Source organism: Cryptotermes secundus, unplaced genomic scaffold, assembly GCF_002891405.2.
Source record: "Cryptotermes secundus unplaced genomic scaffold, Csec_1.0 scaffold793, whole genome shotgun sequence".
Taxonomy (NCBI): Eukaryota; Metazoa; Arthropoda; class Insecta; order Blattodea; family Kalotermitidae; genus Cryptotermes; species Cryptotermes secundus.
This window is the reverse complement of record NW_019722435.1, coordinates 412066-437084: the sequence shown is the minus strand read 5'-3', so window position 1 is coordinate 437084 and position 25019 is coordinate 412066. Positions and strand designations below refer to the sequence as shown.

Below are 25019 nucleotides of genomic sequence, written 5' to 3'. Positions count from 1 at the left end.
CCCGCCCCAGCGCCACTTTGTCCACCACAAATCCCACTTGACCAGACCCGGGATCGAACCCGGGCCGCCTCGGTGGGAAGCCAGTGACTAACCGCTTGAGCTATGGCGCGGCCTTAGGAATTATGTCACCGTCAACACAACAAATACTCAGTTTTATTTTCGATCTTTATACTGCTACATGTTTCGGTCACATAAGGCCAACATCAGGCAGTTGTACACAGGAATACGTATACCGATATGGATCCTTCAGTGCCTGATGTTGGCCTTATGTGACCGAAACATGTAGCACTATAAAGATCGAAGATAAAACTGAGTATCTGTTGTGTTGACGGCGACATAATTCATATATGTATATATGGAACTGTATATGTTAGTAAGTGCTGTTTGCAATGTGCTTCTCACATAAATGGATAAACTCCCATTAGTTTCACCGCTTTTGTCCGTCTGTGCTGCGCGGAACACCTCTGCTCTTCGGAGGAACAGTTCGCCTCCATCTTCAGGGCCGCAGAATAAGCCAAGCAAGACACCAACATAAAGCAGGTCACAAAAATTGGAGAAACATCACGGTCCAAAATTACAGATCAACAGGTATATAACAAATTACAATCACAGTAAGAAGGTAGAACGACTAAACAAACTAAATATACTCGAAAACGGAAAAAGCGTATTCAGGGGAGACAAGATTACTAAAGAAAAGTCCAAAATTCTAAATATTGACATTTGCTGCAATGCGACGCCTAGCTGAGGAACTAGAGCTTACTGGCTTACACTATCCTCTAACTTTGCTTGCAGGCAAATCACTAGCAGCCCAGGATAACAGAAGGACAATTACTTCTGCAGGATTTGAGGTTCTCAAAGCGGTGGCTTGAAGAGTTCTACCTTCTCGCACACAACGCCCGTCAGTCGACGTTTCGGAGGAACAAATCGCATTCATATTCGGGGTTCAAGTATAAGCCAAGCAGGCAACCAGGGGGAAGCAGGTAGCAAGCAAAGCCGAAGACTATGCCGAGGAAGAAACCAGCTTCCGTCACGCAGCTTTCTTGCTTTGCTTATTCACTGACCCTTTAGATGGAGGCGACATGTTCCTCCGAAACGTCGATTGACTCTCAACGGACTACATGGCGTTATATCTCAGTAAGACATAACTTTCCACAATTATTTCTTTTTTTGAAAACGTTCATAAGAAATACTTGCAAAGCCTCGAAATGTCTGGAATGAAGTGTTCTAAACGATCCAAAACTAAGCAATGCTGCTGCTGATGATGATAATGATAATAATAATAGCGCCGGAATAAGTCAATTCAATTCTTGTTTATGTACTTGCTAGCTTAACGACACAAAGGCCAATTACAAAGAAACATAACTCACACAAACAAAATACAGAACCAAGGACATGGCCGTGTGAATCCGTTGCGCTGAACACGCGACACCCTCTAGCTGCTAAAGTTGGCACTAACTTCGCCGACAAGCGGCGGTCGCTATAGTTCGCTTGCGGACTACAGGCCACGGAGTTTGTTTGCTTTATTCTGGAATGAGTTTCGGCTCATTTCATCAGGAAAACAAAACAGAACGATTAAATATACTCTAACGATATTTACAAAAAATGAAACACCACGACCGCTTTTTTTCTTCTTTTGCCTCATACACAATATGTCACTTCAACTGAATTTATAAAGAAAATATGCATCCGAAATTTTTATCGTGAAGAAGCAAGAAGCTGGCATTAAGTTTTAAGTAGAACTTCGATTTAGAACTTTCACGGTTACGAAATGTCAGTGTACAACAACATTTAAATATGCTGAGCTTATCCATGTTCCGCAGTAATGTAAAAATAGCTGATACCTGTACTGCTGGGAATTGCTGGATTGCCTACCTGTTCCGGTGCACTGCGCAACATTTAAAAGCAACTGGAATTACATCTAAACCATGCAAGTAAATGACATATAAGCCTATTTAATCCAAACATCTTACATCTTTGGATACATGCCATGTCGCAGTTTCTAATATGTGAAATCATGCAGCTTCTACTAAAAAAAAAAGAAGCTTTCCTTCTGTAAATTCTGTTGATTAAATTTCATATCGTCAGTTTCTGGAAGTGGGACTATGTTTATGGCCGTTTGTATGTGCGCTAGGTCACCATTTCTTCACAGTGTTCTCAAAATAAACGTACAGACTAACAAGCAAGCAAAAAACATACTCCGTGGCCAATAGTTCGCTTGCGGGGTACAGGCCACGGAGTAGACCGGAGCCGCTATTCCCTTGAAACAGCTCACGAGGCGGAGTGGACCCCGCTCGAGACCCACTACTTTTCAGAAAATCTGGTAGCGACGGAAGTCTAACCCGGGACCTCTGGAACTGTAGGTAGGAACACTGACCACTAGACGACAGAGGCGGTCAAACGTACAGACATACATTCTATTATACACGTGTAGATATCGCTATACGTTTTCAGTTCCCTACTGTCAAATTTTCGATCTGTGTATAGAAAAAAAATCGCGTGAAACTCGCATTTTCAATCCGTGCCACTAACTCCATGCTACTTGGAATGTTTTTGTTTGCTGTGCGATGGTGCCTATTATGGATCCCTGCTGTTCGCAAACTATGAGACATAATTCCTCATAACATTTGGTTTGAATTAAAAAGGTATGAAATATTCCGTATATCTCACAAATAAGGTGCAATTTATAGCAATCAGTTTCGACCTGATATTAAATCAACCACGTCACCCTTACTTGTTCTTAATTGAAAAATAAAAAACAGTGGAATGGGCCCAGTTTGGCTCAAGTGTAGTTAGTCCCGCTTCTTCGGTAATTGCAATGCCCATATGATGTAATTTTCCGCACTCCACGTACAATCGACACGTGTTACGTAAAACACAGTGCAATGCGCAGTATTCGCAGAAACTTGACAACATGTCAATTACTACAGTTTCGGAGAATGATGACGTATTGAATACGTCGACAAATTTCAATCGATTGCTACGCTTGGCAGTAACAGAAGCGTAATGCGGGAAGTACTCTTAAATTCTTGCGTCGGTCTGTCGCTTGTAGATTCACAGAAGCCGGGCGCCCTTCCGTACTGATAGATATTTCTTGTTCATATGTTTCTTTGTATGACTGCTTGTTACTTAGTTGCCTAGGTTTACTTATTTATACATCCTTTATTTTTATTTCCACTGATCTACAAGATACCTACGGTTGCATATGTTATGTACTGTGCACATTTTAGAACCGAGGCATCATTTAAGAGAAACGTGATGAATTTTGCTTTCGTATGTATCAGTCAACGTGGTAAACAGTATCGCTTTTCTTCTTGTTATTGTCATCATCTTTGCCATCACCACCACCACTACCACCACCTGCTGCTGTTACTACTACTACTACTACTACAAACTTTTTTATTGCTACTGGGGTGGGACTAAGTCCCTTGTACTGCGGCCACTTCTGGCTTACTGTATCAGCCCCAGATGATAGGTGAAGGTGATTGTGGAGCAATTGGTGGAATGAAGATTGGCATGGGAAACCGAAGTACTCGGAGAAAACCTGCCCCAGCGCCACTTTGTCCACCACAAATCCCACTTGACCAGACCGGGGATCGAAACCGGGCCGCCACGGTGGGAAGCCGGCGACCAACCGCTTGAGCTATGGCGCGGCCTACTTCAAACTTACTCCAACAGAATGTTCTTTATTCCAGTTTTCACAAGGTTTAAATTCACGCAGTGGACCAAAATTCTTGAGAATTGAAGAGTCGCACGGCTATAGTGAGGCAACGGAAAGATTCCGCTGCTATTTTTCTCACTCCACAGTAACTCCATATGTTCCCTTCCAGCTGTCCAGTCATCTTCTCACACGAATCTTGGTACAGGAAATAATAACTTTCGCTACCTTTTCAAGCGACAAGTGCTTGGACTGGACGGTTGCCAGATAGGCAGTAGAAGGACAACGCTTTGAGTACCGCTATCCCCTCCATCCTTGGAACAACTGTCAGTGGCCTCAGTATTATCAAGAAATTACCAACCTTTTATCGAACCCGTGTCCACAAAGCCCGCCCATATTAACGACCCTTAATTTGTTTTGCTTTCAATAAGGCACGGCCCTGGAACTAGATCAGTGAGACAGCAGCATCCTCACTTCCTCCAGCAGACACGTTTCATTCCTTATCGTGTGTTTCCAACAAGATGTACATAGGCCTGCTGGTTTTGTTTGAGACGCAAATGTCTCACGAGGCCACAGAAAGATAAGCATTGCACAACATGATGAGGAAATGACAGAAATTTCTGTTTTCTGAAGGACGGTACATAGTTCATCGGCTATTGGACTTCCCTCCCTACACTATCTTACGCAACGCCAGAGGTAGGCAAATTATGACCTAAGGCCGGCTGCGGCACCTACGGGACAGGATCATAGCAGCCATCACAATGGTGACTCCAGATATGATTCAGCGGACTTCGCCACGAGATCGAATTCTATCTTGATGTCGCCGAGCGACAAATGGAGCACATATCGAAACATACTAAGGCAAGACAAAAACTTCGGACATTTCTCAGCAATTTAACGCTTGAATCATGTCAATATGTTTTTATAATCCCACCCTTCTGTTTCGATGACGCTGTATATTTAGACTGGACTACTAATAAAAGGAGCAGTAATCTGTTTATTTTCAATCCCACATCATTCACTATATCTGCAACTGGGTATGAGAATTTCAAGTGGAATCCACTCCAAATTTCGGCTTAATACATGCTGTAACACCCTCAGAGCACTGATCACAATTTCGGATATCTTATCCGAATTAAATATTAATAATGTAATTATTGTGGCTTTTGTCCAACTGTGAAACACACTTAATCACTGCGAATAAGTGATAATTGATTAATAGCTTTTAAAGTCAGCCAATATATAGTCTTTTCGCGTGTCTCTTCGGCCTGCCTTCCGGCCTCCAAAAAAGCAACAATCTAGCCTTTAGCTGCGATCGCGAAGACAAATCATCACTAGGCAGTACGTGGTAGTCAGGTGGTAACTAGTTCTATCTGCACAGAAACCCAGGAAACGGAATAAGTTAAGAGGATATGATAGTTACACGTAGAGCCAACTGGGAGCTGAAGCTCACAAGTCCATGTACATTTGTCGGTCATTACCTTGAGAACATACTGTGTGAAAGCTCTTGCCGGAGGATCGATTAATTTGATCATACAAACAAAAACAAACTCGTGGCCTACAGTCCGCAAGCGAACTATTCCGACCGAGCGACCGCCGCTTGTCAGCGAAAGTAGTGCAAACTTCAGCGGATAGAGAGTGTCACGTGGTCAGCGCAACGGATCCCCACGGCCGTTAATTTCGGTTTTCTAGACCGGAGCCGCTATTTCCTTTATATAGCTCATCAATTATCCTCACGTGGCTAAGTGGATCCCGTTCCAGACCCACTACTTCTCAGAAAATCTAGTAGCGTCGGAAATCGAACCCGGACCTCTGGATATGTAACGAGGAACTCTGACCACTGACCACAGAGGCGGTCTTATCAAGACCCTAACTCAGATAAAAATTATAGTGCTGAATTCAACGAAGACGACGGTGAAGATACATCTGACAGCAGGTTATTAATGACGCTGTTACAACTGCGATGGTTACTTAACATTGAAAAATAGTGGCCATTATTTACGAAACCCTGGGACTGATCGACTCTAAATTGGTTACATTTATCCGTCGTAAGTTACTCAATGACGTCTCTTGCGTCGCACTGAATATACAACAGCAAGCGACAGGATAACTGTCAATGATGAATTAAAGAAGACGTGGAACGATGCATGCATGGTTTATTTTAAGGCACTGTCTCATACTTGTCTTTGGCAGACCAAAGGAAACAACGACATCCTCAGGCAGGATAGTGCGTCCCCTGGCCGAGGTCCACTAGCCACTCAACCACAGCAGTCGCTACGAAGTGTCGGAAGAAACTGCAAGAAACTGCAGGCGATCTGCTGCCCAGGAAGTCACAAATCCGAGGCCATGAACAAAACTACTGGCATCTGATTTCAAACAGTGCTGCATGTAAGAACACACAATTGACTAGGTTAACTGCCACCGTAGCTTTCGATAACAGCGTGACGTCACAGGTATTCCGTGATCGTGAACACAGCGTAGCCTACTTTCAGTGTAAGAGTGGTTTCTTTGTTTTCATGCGCACAACACTGCAGTACACGGACACTCCACTTGCAGCTTTTGTCTTCTCCGTTACCGGGTAACCTGCGAGATGACAGGTGAACATTCCTCCCGTAGAAAGCTCCTACAAATCTCTTTCTTACATTCAGAAGGTTCTTGGTTCTGTACTCTATAAGGTCTAGAATAACTGCCATGCTTTTCGTTGCTTTTCTCTATTCCGTAATTTGCACTCTTCGCCAAATTCTATCCATCTATGGCTCTACAGCCCTTTGTTGGACCTTGGCTGGTTTCTCAGTTTCTTGACCTATACACGGTAAGACTCCTTGGATGGGGGATCAGCGCGTCGCAAGGCCGCTATCTACACGCAGAATAACACAAACAGAATAAATGCACAAAGACATTCAGCCTTGAGTGGGATTCGAACCCACGATCTCAGCTTTCGAACGAGCAAAGACACATGACTCAGACCGCACGGCCACTGTGATTGGCTACCTAATACTAGTAGTGAAGTCAAATCAATACCAATGAGGTGTGCCCGTCTAAAGGGACACTAACCTAGGGTTCGACTCCAGGGACACTCTCCTTCTTTAAAAAGGCCACCGGGAATTCTTTTGTTCAGAAAATGCGGAGATTAGTGTGCAGTCATCGTGTAGCGGCATTTCGCTCTTCATAGTTTTTTTTAAGTTGTATTGTACTTCTGGGTCTGAACGCCCTCATCTTCGTTGGCTATCCTATGTCGTTTATTATTAGCAGCTTATCTTCGTGAGGACAAGAAGTACAGAGGACGTAATACAGAGCTACTATAAATGATTCATTCGTTTTTAAAACGCTATATTTTCCAAAGCAATAGACGTACAAATATGATTGATATATAAAAAGAACCGTAATCTAACCAAGTTTTCTTCACACTCTACAAATGTTCTATGTGTCCCTTGGGTCACACGACACACGTCCAGGCGGTAGTCGAGCTCGTTCCACACATTTTGTAGCATCATCCTGTCAACGGTCATCACTGCAGCATCGATGCGTTCCCTCAGCTCTACTAGTGTTCTTGGCAGTGGGGGTACGTAAACACGATCCTTAATGTACCCCCAAAGGAAGAAGTCACAAGGCGTTATATCAGGTGATCTGGGGGGGCCAAGTGCACAGAGCTACGTCATCCTCACCAACACGCCAAATCCAGCGATGCCGATGTGTTTTTCCGTTTACACAGACAACTAGTGTTCTTTTCCGTATTGTCTTTTAAATGCGCGTTGCACTGCTATAATAGACGAACATCTCGCATATTTCAACAAACAAAAACTCTTTTCTTGCTTTGTCGCCATTTTGTAAAGGCACTGAATTTTTGCTGCCAACTGGGGCACATAATACAAACTGGGTGATTTTACGGTTCTTTTTATATATCAATCATATCTGTACGTGTAATACTTTGGAAAATATAGGGTTTTAAAAACGAATGAATTATTTATAGTAGCACTGTACTTGGATCGAGATATCCATGTCAAAGCATATCGAAATTGTTGCAAATGAGCCCATAAGATTTCATTTCTTAAGTTTGAACGTTAAAAACCGGAACGGAAATTTATACATAGTCTGATCACAGTTCTGAGTTGGAGTGGCAGAAGTCTGATTATCAGCAGTGAATACAATACTGTTCACGCCACACCTTTAACTTTAGAACGTTTACCATTATTCATAGTGTCAAACAGATTAAACTTCTGGAAAATCCAAATTTCAGAAGAATGAATTTCATTAAACGTAATTTTCAACACCAACAATAACGTGACTTTCCGAAGGTATAACACTGCTCCCATTCAGTATATGACAAACTACTGCGATTTGTATGAGAACCAACTCTCTCCGTTCTAACTTCTCACGAACGAACCTCCGTACCTGTTACAGACGCCCCGAGTGAACCTGGTGCAAACCCCTACCTATCCGGCAATTTTCTCTGCACTGGTAAAAAACGGCAAAGTTGTTCATGTATTTAACAAATTAAGCACTACTCCGTGAAGGCGTGTGGGGGCGTAACGTATAGACTCACGTTTTCTTGACCTCGGCACTAGTTGGAGGCGACTGGTCAGCTTCTCGTCCCAGCCGCTTTACCCCCGGGGAAAGAGCCCCCGATTGCGCTATCCCGGCTCCCCTGTACCCTAATAAACGCCAAGAATGACATAAATTGAGACCGAATGAGGTAGGAACTGGTAAAAAAGTCGACAGGACACGAAACACACATGGAAGAGATGAGATATATTCATGCAGAATCTTACTTAGTTCGAAATCCTGAAGGGAAGAGACGACTTGGAAGATGTTGGCACAGCTAGAAGCACAATACTTAAATAAATGTTAGGCCGCGCCAAAGCTCAAGCGGTTAGTCGCTGGCTTCCCACCGCGGCGGCCCGCGTTCAATCCCGGGTCTGGTCAAGTGGCATTTGTGGGGGACAAAGTGGCGCTTGGGCGGGTATTCTCCGAGTATTTCGGTTTCCCCTGCCCATCTTCATTCTACCAAATTCTCCATCATCATGATAACCCGGGACAGGCTACAAATAAGGCAATCAGTGGCCGCCGTGGCAAGTGGACCCAGTTGGACTCCACCCCCCACTAAGCGAATTAGGGTCTAATACTGGGAACACGATAATAACCATTCGGGTTCCATAAGAGATGAGTAATTTCTTGATTCATTCAGTGACTGTTGGTTTCCAGCTAGATTTTTTTTTCATATATATTGGACCATTGGACGAGCATTAATAATTTCGATGAGAAGAATAAAGAAAATATTGCACTTTTTATGCCTGGTGCAATATGACGTCCTGTGGACCTATCCGTACGTCATCCTACTGTCCGTCAGACAAGACAACTCCGCAGAGTTCCAAGGTAAAAAAAAAATTCTTACTCCTAAGTAAGGTACGAAACAATGAGACATAATTTCACTAAAGCTCCTTGATCAATCTATATATGGCTTACTTCAGTGCCAATTTCTGCCATGGTCAGTGGCTTCCTGCGCTTTCTTGGCAATGCACTCATTGAGTACAGATTTAGAACCGCCTGCGGACGTTTGGTGATGCAGTGGCACTAATTTAGAACGTGTTCTTCACAGACTGCTCTTCTGTTACGGAGTCCCAACTTAAGCTTGACTGCTACGGACGGACGACATGCGTTGACTTCTGTTGATATGCTCTTACTTGGATACAACAAATGAAGAGGCAGTACATCACGACCTAGTACATTTAAGGGGCATACAAAACATGAAGTTATACAGGACATGAGTCAATTTTTACGAAAAGCAAGATGTTTATATTGTCAATAGTTTAATGATCTTGTGCCTGCTGTTAGTTTAGAGCAGTACTGCCTACACGTAAAATAGAAAATGCGTCATTGGCAATAATCCAGGTGGTACATTACGTATAAGGTCATTGCTTTGGCTTGATACTGTTTCTATGATATGTACAAGCTCATTCATGTGTTAGGTTACATGGTATATTTTACCCCCCCCCCACACACACACACCAAAAGAAAACAGATTTCAGTACCCAAGAGCACTAGATCCTTTATTTTTTTAACAAGGAAAACTTCACGCCACGGTCGAGCCTTAGCACTCCTACTTCTAGCGGAGATTTCCTGAATTTAAACATCGGTCAGGGAAATGTGCACACAGGACCTTAACATAGGTCACAATCTCTTCCGCATTCCTTACAGGGCATCCTCCACGATTATCGAAACATTCCACACTACAACCAATGTATCTAAAAAAAAGTCGTTAAATAAACCAGTGGGGGCACGCGGTAGCGCAGTTGGTTGAGGCACTATGCTACAAGCCAGAAGGTCGCGGGTTCAAGTCCCGATGAGGTCACTGGATTTTTTTCAATTGACCTAATCCTTCCAGCTGCACTAGGCCTTGGGGTCGACTCTAAGAGAAATGAGCACCAGGAATATTCCTGGGGGTAAAGGGCGGCCAGTGCGTAAGGCTGACAACCTTGCCGCCAACTATGAGCCGATTTTCTAGAAAATGTGGGAGCCTCAACATCTCACAACCCTATGGGCCTCCACTGCCTGTTACAGGGATAGCTTTACTTACATAAACCAGTAACTTAATCAAACTCGTGATGTCTGCTGATTTTTCACCCTGTACGACCACTTCCTTCAGAAGCCATGCAAATACATATGCAGATATGACAATAACTAAGCACACCAACATGAGCACTGCGCAGAAGCCCCACAGTTCATGGTGTTGCATAAATAAGTGGAAAATTATATCAAAAAGACGTATATGTCTAAGAAATGCTTCATTATTTTGCATTTCACTGCCATTTTACAGTTTCAAGAAATCTGTTTTGTTCTGCTAACTTGGGAATATAAATTTCCATATGAGGAGCCGGAATAGAGACTGGGCCGCAGGCCGGACAGCCAAGGAATCGAGGTTCAATTTCCGACAGCAACAAAATAATCCTCTTTCCTCCAGAACGTCCAGTTCGGTTCTGGGACCCACCCAGCCCTTACCTAATGGGTACCCTGGGGGTAATGCGACTGGGAAGCGAACCTAACCACTCACCTTTTCTAGTGCTGAAGTTAAGCATATTATTATTATTATTATTATTATTATTATTAGAGGGGGTGGGTTTCCCATGCACTTAGACCAGTTATTGGTCCATTGTGCGTCCCCCTTTAATTTCTACTGTCTCCATACCCTATCGGTACTGGTGCGTGCTATCAGCCCCGTTCAGCCAACGAGGTCGGCCCTCGGTACCTGATATTTCCCCCATCTACCAGAGGCATTGGAAACTACATGAGGATCTTTTACGTGCCGTAAATCTACGACAGGGGACCCACGGCTTAAAGTCCCTCCCGGAGGACTTGTTCTCTGAATTTTTCCGCCCTTAAAAATTCCACGACCTCCGCCGGGTTTGAACCCGCGTACCTTGATTCATGAGGTTGGAACGTTACCCCTAGACTACGGAGGCCGCTAAGTTAAGCATAAGTCTTCTTGGTTTGTATTTAATCAGGGCAGGGAAAACTTTGGCTTTGTTTTATTTTTGTATGATGTCTTACAGTGTCGCAGCACATCAAGCTCTGTGGAGAACACCGAACGGGTTACGGCAGCCTTGCTGCAACTTTCACTTCGAGTGAAAACTCTTAATTTCCTCGGTCTACGACCCCTCCATCTGTAACAGATCTGATAAACAGACCCCATTTGTTCGCTACAAGTTCACGCTATTCAGACACTGTATTAATGAATCCTTAGAATGCAAACCCCCAAGAAAGAAAAAAATTATATTGTCACCATTTACAAAATCCCGTATACTTTGGTACAAAACCAATTCGAATCCAATTACTTAAGAACTTATTATGGCACTTCTAACTCTATTTTCTTTTATTGATGTAGCACAAATTAAAAAAAAAGTTTTGGGAAGAACTAACCCCTTACGTTTCTTTGATAAGACAAGGACCGCACAGAAAACATGTCCAACAATTCTTCTACTGTTGCGTATGTATCCGTTGCCGCTGTAACGTTTTTACCGAACCGTTGCCTAAAAACGACACAGGGATACACACATAGACACACAGATTGATGGGAATGATTTATGAATTATGCCGCTGAGGTGGGCTCAGGTGCCACGCTATACATACCAATCTTCATAAAAACTGGTTCAGCCATTCAAAAGTTGTTAGGGGGAATACACAGACACACAGACATCACTGTGATCGCATAAGCCTACTTTTATTTTTTCAAAATAAGGAAAGTAGACTAAAGACAGCCCCCTAGTAGAGTAACCCCTAAATACAGCTGTAGTCAAAATCATCAGGGCACAGTAGATAAAAAGGTGGCCCATCAAACAGGCTAACACAGTGCAAGATTTGAGGTTTTCACGGCGGTGATGAAAGCCGTCTTCTGGGATGTGGCGCCGTGTAGAAATTGTGTTAACCGACGTTTCGGAGGAACGTATCGCCTCCATCTTCAGGGTAGAAGACAAGAAGAAATCCGCTCTAGCTGGTTCGTTCGCGTATTTCTACACGGCGCCACGTCCCAGAAGACGGTTTTCTTCAGGCTAACACAGTTTCTCCCTTCTGGTAAAATAGCCTGAAAGGGGAAAGAAGTGAGTGACGTCTGAACCTCGACTGGCGGCCGACCAATGTCAACCCACGGCGGCACGAGTCGATCCCGGGAATATACTTATAACAGCAGCAGGTCAAAGCGCTGCGCAAGAATGAACTCTTCCTTTCTCTGCTGCCATCTGATCACAGAGCCCGCCAACATAACGTACACGCTTCCGCCCGGCCGCCACAATCCAGACACCTGCCCATCGCTCGAAAATAATTCTAAGTTCAAAAGGAGAGAGAGAGAGAGAGAGAGAGAGAAAAGTTCCAAAACCAGTTTCCCACACGACATCTGCTGTTCGGTTTGCCGCCCATTTCAGTTCTGTAGTCTGTCTACGTCTGGTCACCCAAGACAATCGGTAGCTCCCGGTGTTGCCATGTTGTATTGCAGGCGACTTCACTTAATTTATACAGAATGTCTGAAATAGCTCAGAGCTCTCAGAAGACCTGGAAAACGTTGCAAGTTCAGAGACTACTGATGCTCTACAACTATTATGCAATGGCTGATTTATTGGGTATGATGTAGGGCTATATTTGACATACACAGGCCGATGGGAAGTACCTGGAATTGACTGTACTGCATGCAGTCCGCAGGTCGCTCATTGTCATGGGATTTGAAATTCTGTATATATTTTACTCTCTTTTGCACATTGCCGAACCGTACGAGTAATTAAATATCATACTTGGACTTAAGGTAAAGGTAAAAAGATAAAGTTGTTCCTATGCTTAACTAATTAAGCACTACGCCATGAAAACGTGCGTGGGAGTGGATGTATAGACCCACGTTTTCTTGACCTCGGCACTACTTGGAGGTCAGTGGTCAGCTTCACGGCCCGGCCGCTTCACCCCCGGCGAAAGAGTCCCCGGTACCCATTGGATAGGAGGTTGGTTGGGCCCGAGAGCCGATCTGGACGACGTGGAGAAGAGAAAATTCATGACCTTACAGGTACTCGAATTCCGACCCCCGGTCGTCCAGCCCGTGGCCAGTCGCTATACCGACTACGCTATCCCGGCACCCCGCTTGGACTGAAGGTATGGGATCTAATTAAAATTCTGCAATGTGCAAGCGATGGCGTCGGTATACCCAGTAGTCTTCGGGCTGGACTGCCGAGAAGACGGGGTTCGATTTCTGGCAGGGGCAAGATATTTTCTTCACAACGTCCAGATAGACTCTGGGACCACCCAGTCTCTTATACAGTGGGTACCATGGGCTGTTTCCCTGGGGCTAAAGCAGCAGAAGTTTGAAGCTGGCCCCTTCACCGCCATCCAGTGCCAAGGATAAGAAAGGTGGAGCTATACCTCCGCTATCCCATGCGTCTTCATGGCGTAGTGCTCAATCAATTAAAGCCTAGGGTTAATTTTACCTTGTACCTTCTACTTGAACTCAAGGCACATTAATTACTGCAGTCGTTTTTCTAATGGTTCGTCACTGGTCATTGAATTTTCTCGTTGGTCTTCAGAGGAGGGGGGGGGGAGAAGCTCTACGTGGAATATTCTCAACTCTTTCTTTCGTGTTTGGGCCTATTATACAGGCATCGCCCCAGATGAAATCCTGCTGACAGAGTTTCGAAATATTATAGGCTATTAGCTGGCCGAGCCAATAGTACATAGGTACTAACCTGCTTAGGATTTATAGAATGTAAATAAATTCAATTCAATTCAATACCTGCGACAGCTGAAATGGAGGAGTGGCATCACAACGACCGGCAGAGAAAACTGAAGCAGGTTCCAGCAACTGAGCCGTCTCCAGAAGGAACTTGCGGAAATCGCCTGACAACAAATATTGTTACAAAATTACAACCTTGCGGACTACAGGCCACGGAAATGTTTTTGTAATGTGGATCTTGGAGACAGAGAGAGGTGTTTTGTGAGGATGGGAAATGGATGAGGCTGACTTAATTTCTGTCAAATGACTGACTTCGGTAGTATCAGTTCTGAACCTTATATTTCTCATATTACAGTGTAACGCAGTTAAGTGTATGGTGATTATGAACGGAAAATCACAAGATACAGAGATAATACGGGAACATCACGCGGGAATGAAAACACTGTGAGACATTTCTGGAGTGTTACTATGGTACTCAATCCAGGGACCTTCTTCCAATTGAGTCACTCAATTTGCAGTTCTTACTCGACGAACACCTAGTTCCTTGTAACTTCCTTTAGTTATTCTCATATAAAATTGCAGTAATATCGCGATAAACTAAACTCTCGAAGAGGTCTATCTTCTGGGATATAACGCCGTGTAGTCCGTTGAACGTTCACCGACGTTTTGGGGGACCATGTCGCCTAAACTGAACAAAGAGTACCAGCTTCTGCGATATAACGTCGTGTTGTTCATTGAAAGTCAATCGACGTTTCGGAGGAACAATGTCGCCTACTCGACCCCACAGATGGAGGCTATATGCTCCTCCGAAACGTCCGTCTGACTTCCAACGGACTACACGGCGTTATATCTAAGAAGAGAGTGCTCTTCATAACCACTGCTGTGGGAACCTCAAATCCTACATAAACTGAACTAAACTAAACTCTCGCCCTGTGACTCTCTTGTCATCAGACCACCGTAGATAATTCGCAAGGTTCAGCCTTTTCGTGTATACTTTCACTGCTTTAGAGCACAAGAATCCTAAATTATCTCAAGTAATAACTTCTGGCGCTCCCACTCACACTGTTAACGTTTGCATCTCTTGAAAATAGAACTGCATGTGCAAGCACTCTAGAAGCACGCAATGCCCAAAACATCTTCTGGCTTGGCAGTATCTGCCTTCAGCAGCTGAAACACAGCACTTCTGACTGCTTCCAAGCTAGCACTATCCTCTCTCCATGTCACATCTTGAGTAGTAGTTTTATGCGGAAACGGTTGCAATTGACCACTAAGCTGAAGAGAAATTTGTGCTGCACCTCAAAACACTTGTATGGCGGGAATTCCTGAATGTGAAGTTGGACAACCCTCCTCGTCACATATGCATGCATAAAAATAGTTTTTCCTTAGATGGTTTGGTCGAGGGAACCCCATCCCACTCAGCTAATTGGCGTTTATACGAATAACCTTTAGTAAATACGGATAAAGCTCCATTATAAAACTCCTCACATTCTTACCCCCCGCACGGCAAGCACAACCCGTATAACCTCCGGGGGGAACAGACGAGTCCCACAGGATAAGAAGTTGGGTGGGCCCCAGAGCCGATCTCAGAACAGTGGCCAAGATAAAGATCACTGCCCCGACAGCAATTGAATTCCGACCATCCAAATGAAGAGTAGAGAAATTCTCAGTAAAAAAGTAAACTTATCTCTGTGCTTAATTAAGTAAGCACTATGCCATGAGGGGGCACGCGGTAGCTTAGTTGGTTGAGGCACTATGCTACCAGCCGGAAGTTCGCGGGTTCAAGTCCAGATGAGGTCATTGAATTTTTTTCAATTGACCTAATCCTTCCAGCCCTACTATGGCCCTGGGGTTGATTAAGCCTCTAACAGAAATGAGCACCAGGATTATTCCTGGGGCTAAAGGGGGGCCGGCGCGTAGGGCTGACAACCTTACCGCCATCTATGAGCCGACTGTCTAGAAAATGTGGGAACCTCAACGTCTCACAACCATATGGGCTTCCACGGCCTGTTACAGGGATACGTTTACTTACTTAATTTACTATGCCATTACAGAATATGGAGGAGTGGAGGTATAGCCCGACCCTTCTTGACTTCGGTACTATACGGTGGTGAGTAGTCACCATCACGCTGCTGCCGCTTTACCCCCGGGAGATCGCCCCACGTAACCATTGGACAGGAGGTTGGGTGAGCCCCACAGCCGATCTGGACGCTTTGGACAGGACAGAAATCTTGCCCATACTGGGCTTCTGTAAACGTATATGTAAAAAATATTTTCCCTCCGAACAGAGCATTCTCCATTTAGGATGAAATCATTATGACAGAGAGTTAACATTAGGCATCAAGAAGAAAAAAACTCCATGGCTTGAGTCCGCAAGCGAACTATACCGACCGAGCGACCGCCGCTTGTCGGCGAAGTTAGTGCCACCTTTAGCGTATAGAGGGTGTCGAGTGGTCGGCGCAACGAATCACCACGGCCATTAATTTCGGTTTTCTAGACCGAAACCGCTATTTCCTTGAAATTGCTCCTCAATTATCATCACGAGGCTGAGTGGACCCCGTTCCACACCCACTACTTCTCAGAAAATCTGGTAGCACCGGGAATCAAACCTGGACCTCTGGATCTGTAGCCGGGAACTCTGACCACTAGCCCACAGAGGCGGTCTCTAAACGTAGAGGTACAAGCCGACATGGCCTCGCAGTGTGTAACAAGACAAATCAATAATCCGGCGTAGGATGAAATACACGTTCAGTTCTTTCATTTACATACCTTACTTGGCTGTGATCGCGTGACTGTAGGGGCTGTCAACGTATCGATTTGGATGTGGATCTAATCAATTGAAACATATAACAGAGCACGCAATTAAGCGTCACCCAGGCAAGAATCCAGGCGCGAGTCGAGCAAGGCACGACTTACCAGATAAGATGCCAGCCATTCGTTAGTTTACTTACATTTCGAAATGCTGATAGCAAGACTACAACACAACAGCCCTTGCCATCTATCTCGCTACCTAACTACAACTGTAACTAACAAAGTCCTATTTGAGTAGCTGATAGTTGCTCAGCTAATTAAAAAATTCCATCATTTTTATATGGAACCGGTACCAGTGTGGGCAAGCGGTAGCGTAGTTGGTTGAGGCACTATGCTACAAACCGGAAGGTCGCGGGATCGAATCACGAGGTCATTGGATTTTTTTTCAGTTTACCTAATCCTTCCAGCCGCACTATGACCCCGGGGTCGACTCAGACTCTAGCAGAAATGAGTACCAGGAATCTTCTTGGGAGGCAAAGAGCGGCCGGAGCGAAAGGATGACAACCTCACGGCCATCTGTGAGCCGAGTGTCTAAAAAATTTGACAGCCTCGACGTCTCACAACGCCATGGACCTCCACGGCCTGTTACAGATCAGATCGTGCCGCCGTTCCCGTCACTCCAGTTCCCGCTCTCACATCTTAATACTATCCACCCATTTATGCATAGCTCTGCCCAGTTGTCTCTTCCCTTCAAGTTTTCAGAAGAAAAGTCATATATATTGTTTATGCCCCCTTCCATGATAAATACTTAGTCCTAATAAGGCCGCGCCATAGCTCAAGCTGTTAGTCGCTCGCTTCCCACCGCGGCGGCCCGGGTTCGGTCCCGGGTCTGGTCAAGCGTGATTTGTGGTGGACAAAGTGGCGCTGGGGCAGGTTTTCTCCGAGTACTTCGGTTTCCCTTGCCAATCTTCATTCCACCAATTGCTCCACAATCACCCTCACCTATCATCTGAGACTGGTATAATAGGCCAGAAGTGGCCGCAGTACAAGGGACTCAGTCCCACCCCACTAGCAATAAACAAAACAATAGCCCTCATAACATTTCGTCATCTTCATGGATTAGGCTATGCTTGGTCTAGCCATTCGGCTTGAAGAGCATGCTGGTCCCCCCTTCTTAAGTGTGGGTGCCCTATGTTTCGTGTTATTTTTGGGTTCCATGTTAATGTTCTTCTGTATTCCATTAGTAGGAATTGATGTTTCCACTGTCATCTGAATTTTATTATTTACATTTAAATGTTCAGTTCTTCCCAAATTCTTCATTTCTTATTTGGTCCTTCTGCAGTTTCAATTTTTGCTTCCTGTCTGTTGTTGCTGTTGTTGTTATTGTTGTTTATAGTCAAAATATATCATCCACAGGTAAGTAGATACAGGGATGCCATAGCTTTACAAAACTTTATCGTGTACCGTTCCTTGTCTTGTTATGGATCTGTCATCAATGTTTTAATGGTTGGTTTCTTTTCTTTCGAGAACACTTAGTTACATAACATTTTGTTACGAATAAAAATTATGAAATTCCTCGCTTCACTCTACTACATTTTCACTGACCTGTTTTTCGCAGTGACTATACCGGAAAATGGGCAGACAACCATAGCAGTCCAAGGTAGAGGGACAGGAAGCCTGGAACTTCAAACTCTCCTATACTTTCCTGACAATAGAGAGTCTACCCTCGCAAAGACAAAAACGTTCACAAACCCAGGGAACATTCCAACTGACAATAAAACTGAACTGCAGTCAGAAGTCTTGGCGTCAGTTTGAAATTTGAGTAATAGCAAGGGTAAAGTTGTCTCTCGTAAAAAGAGGTAAAACGTAAAGCTAGCCCTGTAACAGGCCGTGGACGCCCTTAGTGTTGTGAGTCGTCGAGGCTCCCTTATTTTCTAGACAATCGGCTCATAGATGGCGGTGAGGTCGTCAGCCTTAGGAGCCGGCCGCCCTTTACCCCAGGAAGATTACTTGTATTAATTTATGTTTGAGGATGAGTCGACCCCAGGGCCATAGTGCGACTGGAAAGATTAGGTAAACTGGGAAAAAATTAAACCTCATCGGGACTCGAACCCGCGACCTTCCGGCTTGTAGCATAATGCCTCAACCAAGTACGCTGATCATTAATCCTTTCGAGATGGTACCTTCATTTTCTTGGCTAACCTAATCTTAAGATCCTAAGATCTTAACTGTGCGGGTCCTTGCACATTACTAGCTGCAGTCGCTATTTTTTTTATTTCCGCAATATTTTTATTTTACGAACAAAGAGCAGAAAATTATTAATGAAAGTTGCATATTTTTGAAGATACCAACAGTCGCCGTCCACCTCTGAAATTTGCATGTCACCATGTTGGTATTATTAACCAACTGCACTACCGCGTGTCCCCAAAGTCGTCTCTGTGCTTAAGAGAAATGCCATAAAGACATGCGGAAGTGGAAGTAGACTCGGTACTAGCAGAGAGACGAGTGGTCATCTTCAAGCTAAGGTCGCTTTACCCGTGGAGACGGAACCGCCAGAACAAATCTGATAGTGAACTGGCTGGCCCAGTCACTTCATTGGCTGAAGTATCCTTGTTAATTTCGAATTGAGACAAAAACAACAGAAAAGAACTGGTAAAAATCCGAAGATCCTGAGCCAGTTCAATTCAATTCGCATTTTCAAAACACTCCATCAAAACTAACACAGAGTCACAGTTTGAGTTACAACTTAATTTTATCCATCATGTGTACTTGTCATGGCCGATCTGCACATCCTGTATCGAAGTCAGTACTGAGATTTGTTATTGTCATGGATATCTTCGTAATTAAATATGAAATTTCACAAAACTCGTTGAAATTGTCCTTGTTTAATGGTGTAACTAGTTGTATAAAACGAAGAGTCATAGTTTCTGGAATATAACTGCGTGTAGTCCACTGGAAGTCAACGGACGTTTTGAAGGAACATGAAGTCTCCACCTTCCAGGGTCCAATAATAAGCCAAGCAAGAAACCAGAATTTCGAGTTTGAGAAACATGGGGTCAAAACCCTTGTGGTAAATACACGGACCTGAATTCTGTTCAGAAACGGACCGAATATAACAGTAGCAAGTTATGTAATTCGGCTGTTACTGAAGTGATTTCTTATAAGACCAATAGTATTGTGACGCATATGACCAATGCTAGGCAACGGCTTGGTAAAACGTTTCCGAAATTACGCTCTTAACAATACGACACCCGTTTTTGGATAACGGGTCGGTAAACGCGATTCCGCAGCAATGAATAAGCACACAGTAATAGAGGAATAGTTGGGGTTGGTGACTTCTGTTCGGTCCTTCCAGAAGTTATTAAAGGAGAACAACGGAAAGAACGGGGAACGTGAGGAGAATGGAGCGTGTCCTGGTGATTTGCGAAGTGGGTAGCGCTGTAACTGACTGTGAAGAAACAAGATTGTAAAGGTGTCAATAAACCCGATCATCCAATCCAGAACCCATTATTATTAGTCACGGAACCCCGGACACGTGACTATATGCAAAATGGTCTCCAGTTTAAACCTTTACTAATTCCAGGGAGTGCAGGCCTTCTTGAGACGCTAATACTCGCTACGTTAGCCAAAAAATCCCCCCCCCACCCTTTATGGAACCAGAAGCTTCACAACTAGTCGCTATCCTACTCGGATGTATCCAGCCAAAATTCTGAAACATAAAAACAAACAAACTCCGTGGCCTGTAGTCCGCAAGCGAACCATGCCGACCGAGCGACCGCCGCTTGTCGGCGAAGTTAGTGTCAACTTTCGAGGATAGTGTGTGTCGTGTGGTGAGCGCAATGGATCCCCACGGCCGTTAATTTCGGTTTTCTAGACCGGAGCCGCTATTTCCTTGAAATAGCTCCTCAGTTATCATCACGAGGCTGAGTGGGTCCCGTTCCAGACCCACTACTTCTCCGAAAGAAATCTGGCAGCGCCGGGAATCGAACCCGGGCCTCTGGATCTGTAGCCAGGAACGCTGTCCACTAGACCACAAAGGCGGTCATCCTCATACCTATTTATTTAAAATTTTTTTTAATATTATTTTCCAGTCCACGCCTAGGTGCCTTTATGATTTCAGACAAGAATTTTGTTAACCATTTCTTATCTCCCTCACAAGCACTGCTCGCCCAGCCTATCAGATTCTCCTAACAATAATTACTGAAGAGTACACGCTATGAAGCTATACAATTTACAGATTTTTAGTTTTGTATTACAGGCCAGAGGGCGTAATACGGAAGGTAGAAGAAGAAGCATTTTGTATTACTAAATACAAAACTAGCCTACATGCTGCTTCAAAACCGCCTTGGTAAATTCGTGTGTGGTTTACTGTCTAATTACCATAGAATGTGTACAGGAATAACTTCGGTTAGCGTGTACAGAAGTGAGTCATACCTTTAACAGGCCGCATTAGTAGCCAACAAAATAAATTGAAAGAGGGGGGAGTGGGGGGGAGCAGAAAACACGCGTTCATGACAACGGGATTCGGACAAAATCTTCATCAAATAGCTGCTCAACATCTCCCCATTTTCCAGACCGATTCTGGGGCCCACGCAGCCTCCAAATCCAATGAACACCGGGGGTTCTTTCCTCGGGGTAATGCGGCTGAGGCGTGAAGCTGACCACTCACCTCTATCTAGTGCCGAGGTCAAGAGAGTAAGGATCTACACATCCACTCTGGCCGCGCCATAGCTCAAGCGTTAGTTGCTGGCTTCCCACCGCGGCGGCCCGGGTTCGATGCCGGGCCTGGTCAAGTGGGATTTGAGGTGGACAAAGTGGCGGTGGGGCAGGTTTTCTCCGAGTACTTCGGGTTTCCCCTGCCAATCTTCATTCCACCAATTGCTCCACAATCACCCTCATCTGGGGCTGGTACAATAGGCCAGAAGTGGCCGCAGTACAAGGGACTTACTCCCACCCCACTGGCAACAAAAAATATACCTACTCCCTCACTCATTTACTCGGCCGCTCACTCGCCATTCCATTCTAACACTCGCTCTCTACACCTACTCACTCACTCAGATACTCACCCATCCGCCCATTTATTCTCTGACTGTAAAATTCATGTGCTCTCACTAATCAAACTGAAGTCGCATTGTTTTTGGCAGGGTACGGATGTCTTAGAAAAGTAAGAAGTGATTCCACGGTTCTTACAGCAAACATTACAAACTTTCTGCGTAGGCGTGAGAGTTGAGCCTGCTTAGGTCATTGATGAACGCCTTACTTCAGACAACGACAATCCGATGAGTGCAGACGCCCTAAGATATAACCAACATCCTTGAAAATACCCTCCCAACTAAAAATTCGAATAAAAACTGCCAAAACACTGCTATTCACGAGGCCAAGAAGTTAAACATGGAGACCTGATGGTCTCAGCGCATGTAAGTACTTGGATTCAGATTCAAAGTGGATTTTCCGACGCGTCTCACCTCTGATAGCGTCACAAAGGGTTATTAACATGTCGACTGGCAGCTCCTCACTGTGGTTCGCTGGCCACTCTAGCGGCCATCATCACATGCCTTTCACTATCATCCTGTCGTAGTCAGCAGAACGGAAATTCCGCCTACTGGGTGCTCTCATAAGAAGTTCGGGCCAGCAAAGACGACTACTGGAGGCACAAAACGGCAAGGTGAGGTAAAGTTGTCCCTGTGCTTAACTAATTAAGCACCACGCCAAGAAGACGTATGGGGGGATTGGATGTATAGATCTACATTTTGTTGATCTCTGCACTAGTTGCAGGAGAGTGGTCAGTTTCCCTCCTCGTCCGCTTTACTCCCGGGTAAAGAGCCTCCGTTGCTCATTGTAGAGGAAGCTGGATGGGCCCAGAGCCGGTCTGGACGACGTGGAGAAGAAAAGATTCTTAACCCTACCGGGACTCTGTCGCTATACCGACTGCGCTATCCCGCCTCCTCTACTGGGGGCATAAGCCACAGTAATAGACAGCAATAGCATACATATCGACCCAGTTAATTCTAATATCGATTTGAAACTTGCCTAACCAAGATGTGTCGATGAGAAATTATGTACATAGCACTGACTGAGACATGAGGATGAAATGAAACTGGAAGGAAGTGGCTGTGGCCTGTTTCAAGCAGCTCTATAAAAATGAAGAACAAAAATCTAAACGTTAAGATCATTTAGAATGTGACGGCGCATACGAATAGTTTGGTAGACACGTACCAAATTTTCGGTGAAACTTGCTGTCTCCATCTTCAGGGTACTCTGATAGCATTACATCCCAGATGATCGTGATCTTAATTCTCGCCTGCATGAAAACCTCCGATTCAAGTCCCAGTTAATGTTGAGACAGTCAGACGCGTTGGTGTACCTTCACTACATAATTCACTCTCTTTACTTGAAACCTTTTCACAAATATTACAAGTCATGCAGTCATATTTCTGCTCTGTGGAGTACCGTCATAAGACTAAGAACATACTGTCTCACGATTAAGTTGAGGAAAGGACTGCCTCTGTGGTCTACTGGTCAGAGTTCCTGGCCACAGAACCAGAGGTCCGGGTTCCATTCCCGGCGCTACCAGATTTTCTGAGAAGTAGTGGGTCTGGAACGGGGTCCACTCAGCCTCGTGAGGATAACTGAGAAGCTATAGCAAGGAAATATCGGTTCCGGTCTAGAAAACCGAAATTAACGGCCGTTGGGATCGGTTGCGCTGAACACGTGACAGCATCTATCCGTTAAACTTTGCACTAACTCCGCCGACAAGTGGAGGTCGCTCGGTCGGTATAGTTCGCTTGCAGAATAAAACCACGGAGTTTTAATTTCTTTTTAAGTTGAGGAAAGAGCACAAATTAGAAGTACCTGAAAACAAAGTGTTAAGTGGATGTTTAGACGTAACACACAAGGAATAACCTAGAAATGTATACAATGAAATTAAGAGAAATTCCATTACTGATTTTCTTTTCGCGGAAGTGTTACTGCTACTGTAATTAAATCAAGAAGATTTTTGAGGACAAAATATCAATATCTTCCAGTAAGCGTGGATACAAATAGCATATAACAGCGGACAGAAATATGGACATTGTGCACATTTTTAAAATTAACTTAAGAATATGGTAAAATAGACTTTCCAAATGTAGCTGCTTATTTCTTCATTTATTTACTGCTTTATCAGTTGCCTAAGCTGTATTCATGACACTGTCAGTAGCTAAGGGTACCCGTAAATAGCTAGGAACTGTAGGGCTGTGAAGACGTCATGGCCAGATGTGCCTGGAGCACAGTCAGCATAGCTGATCTCCGAGCCGAGATATGAACCTGGGATATCCTGGTTACGAAGCAGGCGTGCTAAACCACTCGAATGCGATTTTCGACTTCAAATGGGTGGATGATCGTGAATCATAAATCTGGAAGAATACGACCACATTTTCGGGTGATGCTTGCTACCCTTCAGTCCAGAACCTTCTGTCCTCTCGTCTGCTGTCCAAAAACATAAAAATCAGAATATACAAAACTATAATTTTGCCTATGGTTCTGTATGGGTATGAAACTTGGTCTCTGACATTAAGGGAGGAACGAAGACTGAGGGTGTTGAGGAAAATATTTGGACCGAAGAGAGATGAAGTGACAGGAGGTTGGAGGAAACTGCATAATGAGGAGCTTCATAACTTGTACTCTTCTCCAAGTATAATTAGAATGATCAAGTCAAGGAGGATGAGGTGGGCAGGGCATGTAGCACGAATGGGGGAGACGAGGAATGCGTATAGGATATTTGTGGGAAAGCCAGATGGAAAGAGACCACAGGGAAGACCAAGGCGTAGGTGGGCGGACAATATTAAACTGGATCTCAGAGAGAAAGGATGGAATGGTATGGATTGGATTGATCTGTCTCAGGATATGGACAGCTGGAGGGCTCTTGTGAACACGGCAATGAACCTTCGGGTTCCATAAAATGCTGAGAAGTTCTTGAGTGGCTGCACAATTGGCAGCTTCTCAAGAAGGGCTCAGCTGCATGAGTGAGAGAATGACGACCACATTTTGCTTGGAAGGACTGCGGAATATGACGGAAAAATTTAGTTCGGATAATCTCATCTGAAAATCGAAAGAACTTAGAATACGGTGTAGGACTTGCTGGTGTAACATGAGACGAAAAAACGTAGCGAATATGGACGTCACGCAGACGAACTCACGGATAGCTGCAGAGGCTTTACGTAACGATATAAAACATCCACACAGGGGAATAACCTCCAGTTGTTTTGCACGACAATGTTTTAACTTAAAAAAGTACTCCTGAAAATGGAGTTTTAACAGCCATAATTCATAAGCTTATTTTAATATAATTTATATAATATAACGTAGCAGGATGAGGTGGACAGGTCATGTAGCACGAATGGGGGAGACGAGGAATGCGTATAGGATATTGGTGGGAAA

The 25019-nt window shown here is 44.4% G+C and overlaps 1 long non-coding RNA gene across 2 annotated transcripts in view; it reads right to left on the bottom strand.

Annotated features, from left to right (window-relative positions):
- Positions 1-25019, bottom strand: part of LOC111861489 — a 234559-nt gene that overhangs the window by 171671 nt on the left and 37869 nt on the right. For both annotated transcript variants that reach the window (XR_002842247.2, XR_004512690.1), the window contains exon 2: positions 13914-14017. This is a non-coding gene — a long non-coding RNA (uncharacterized LOC111861489). The remainder of the gene's footprint in view (positions 1-13913; positions 14018-25019) is intronic.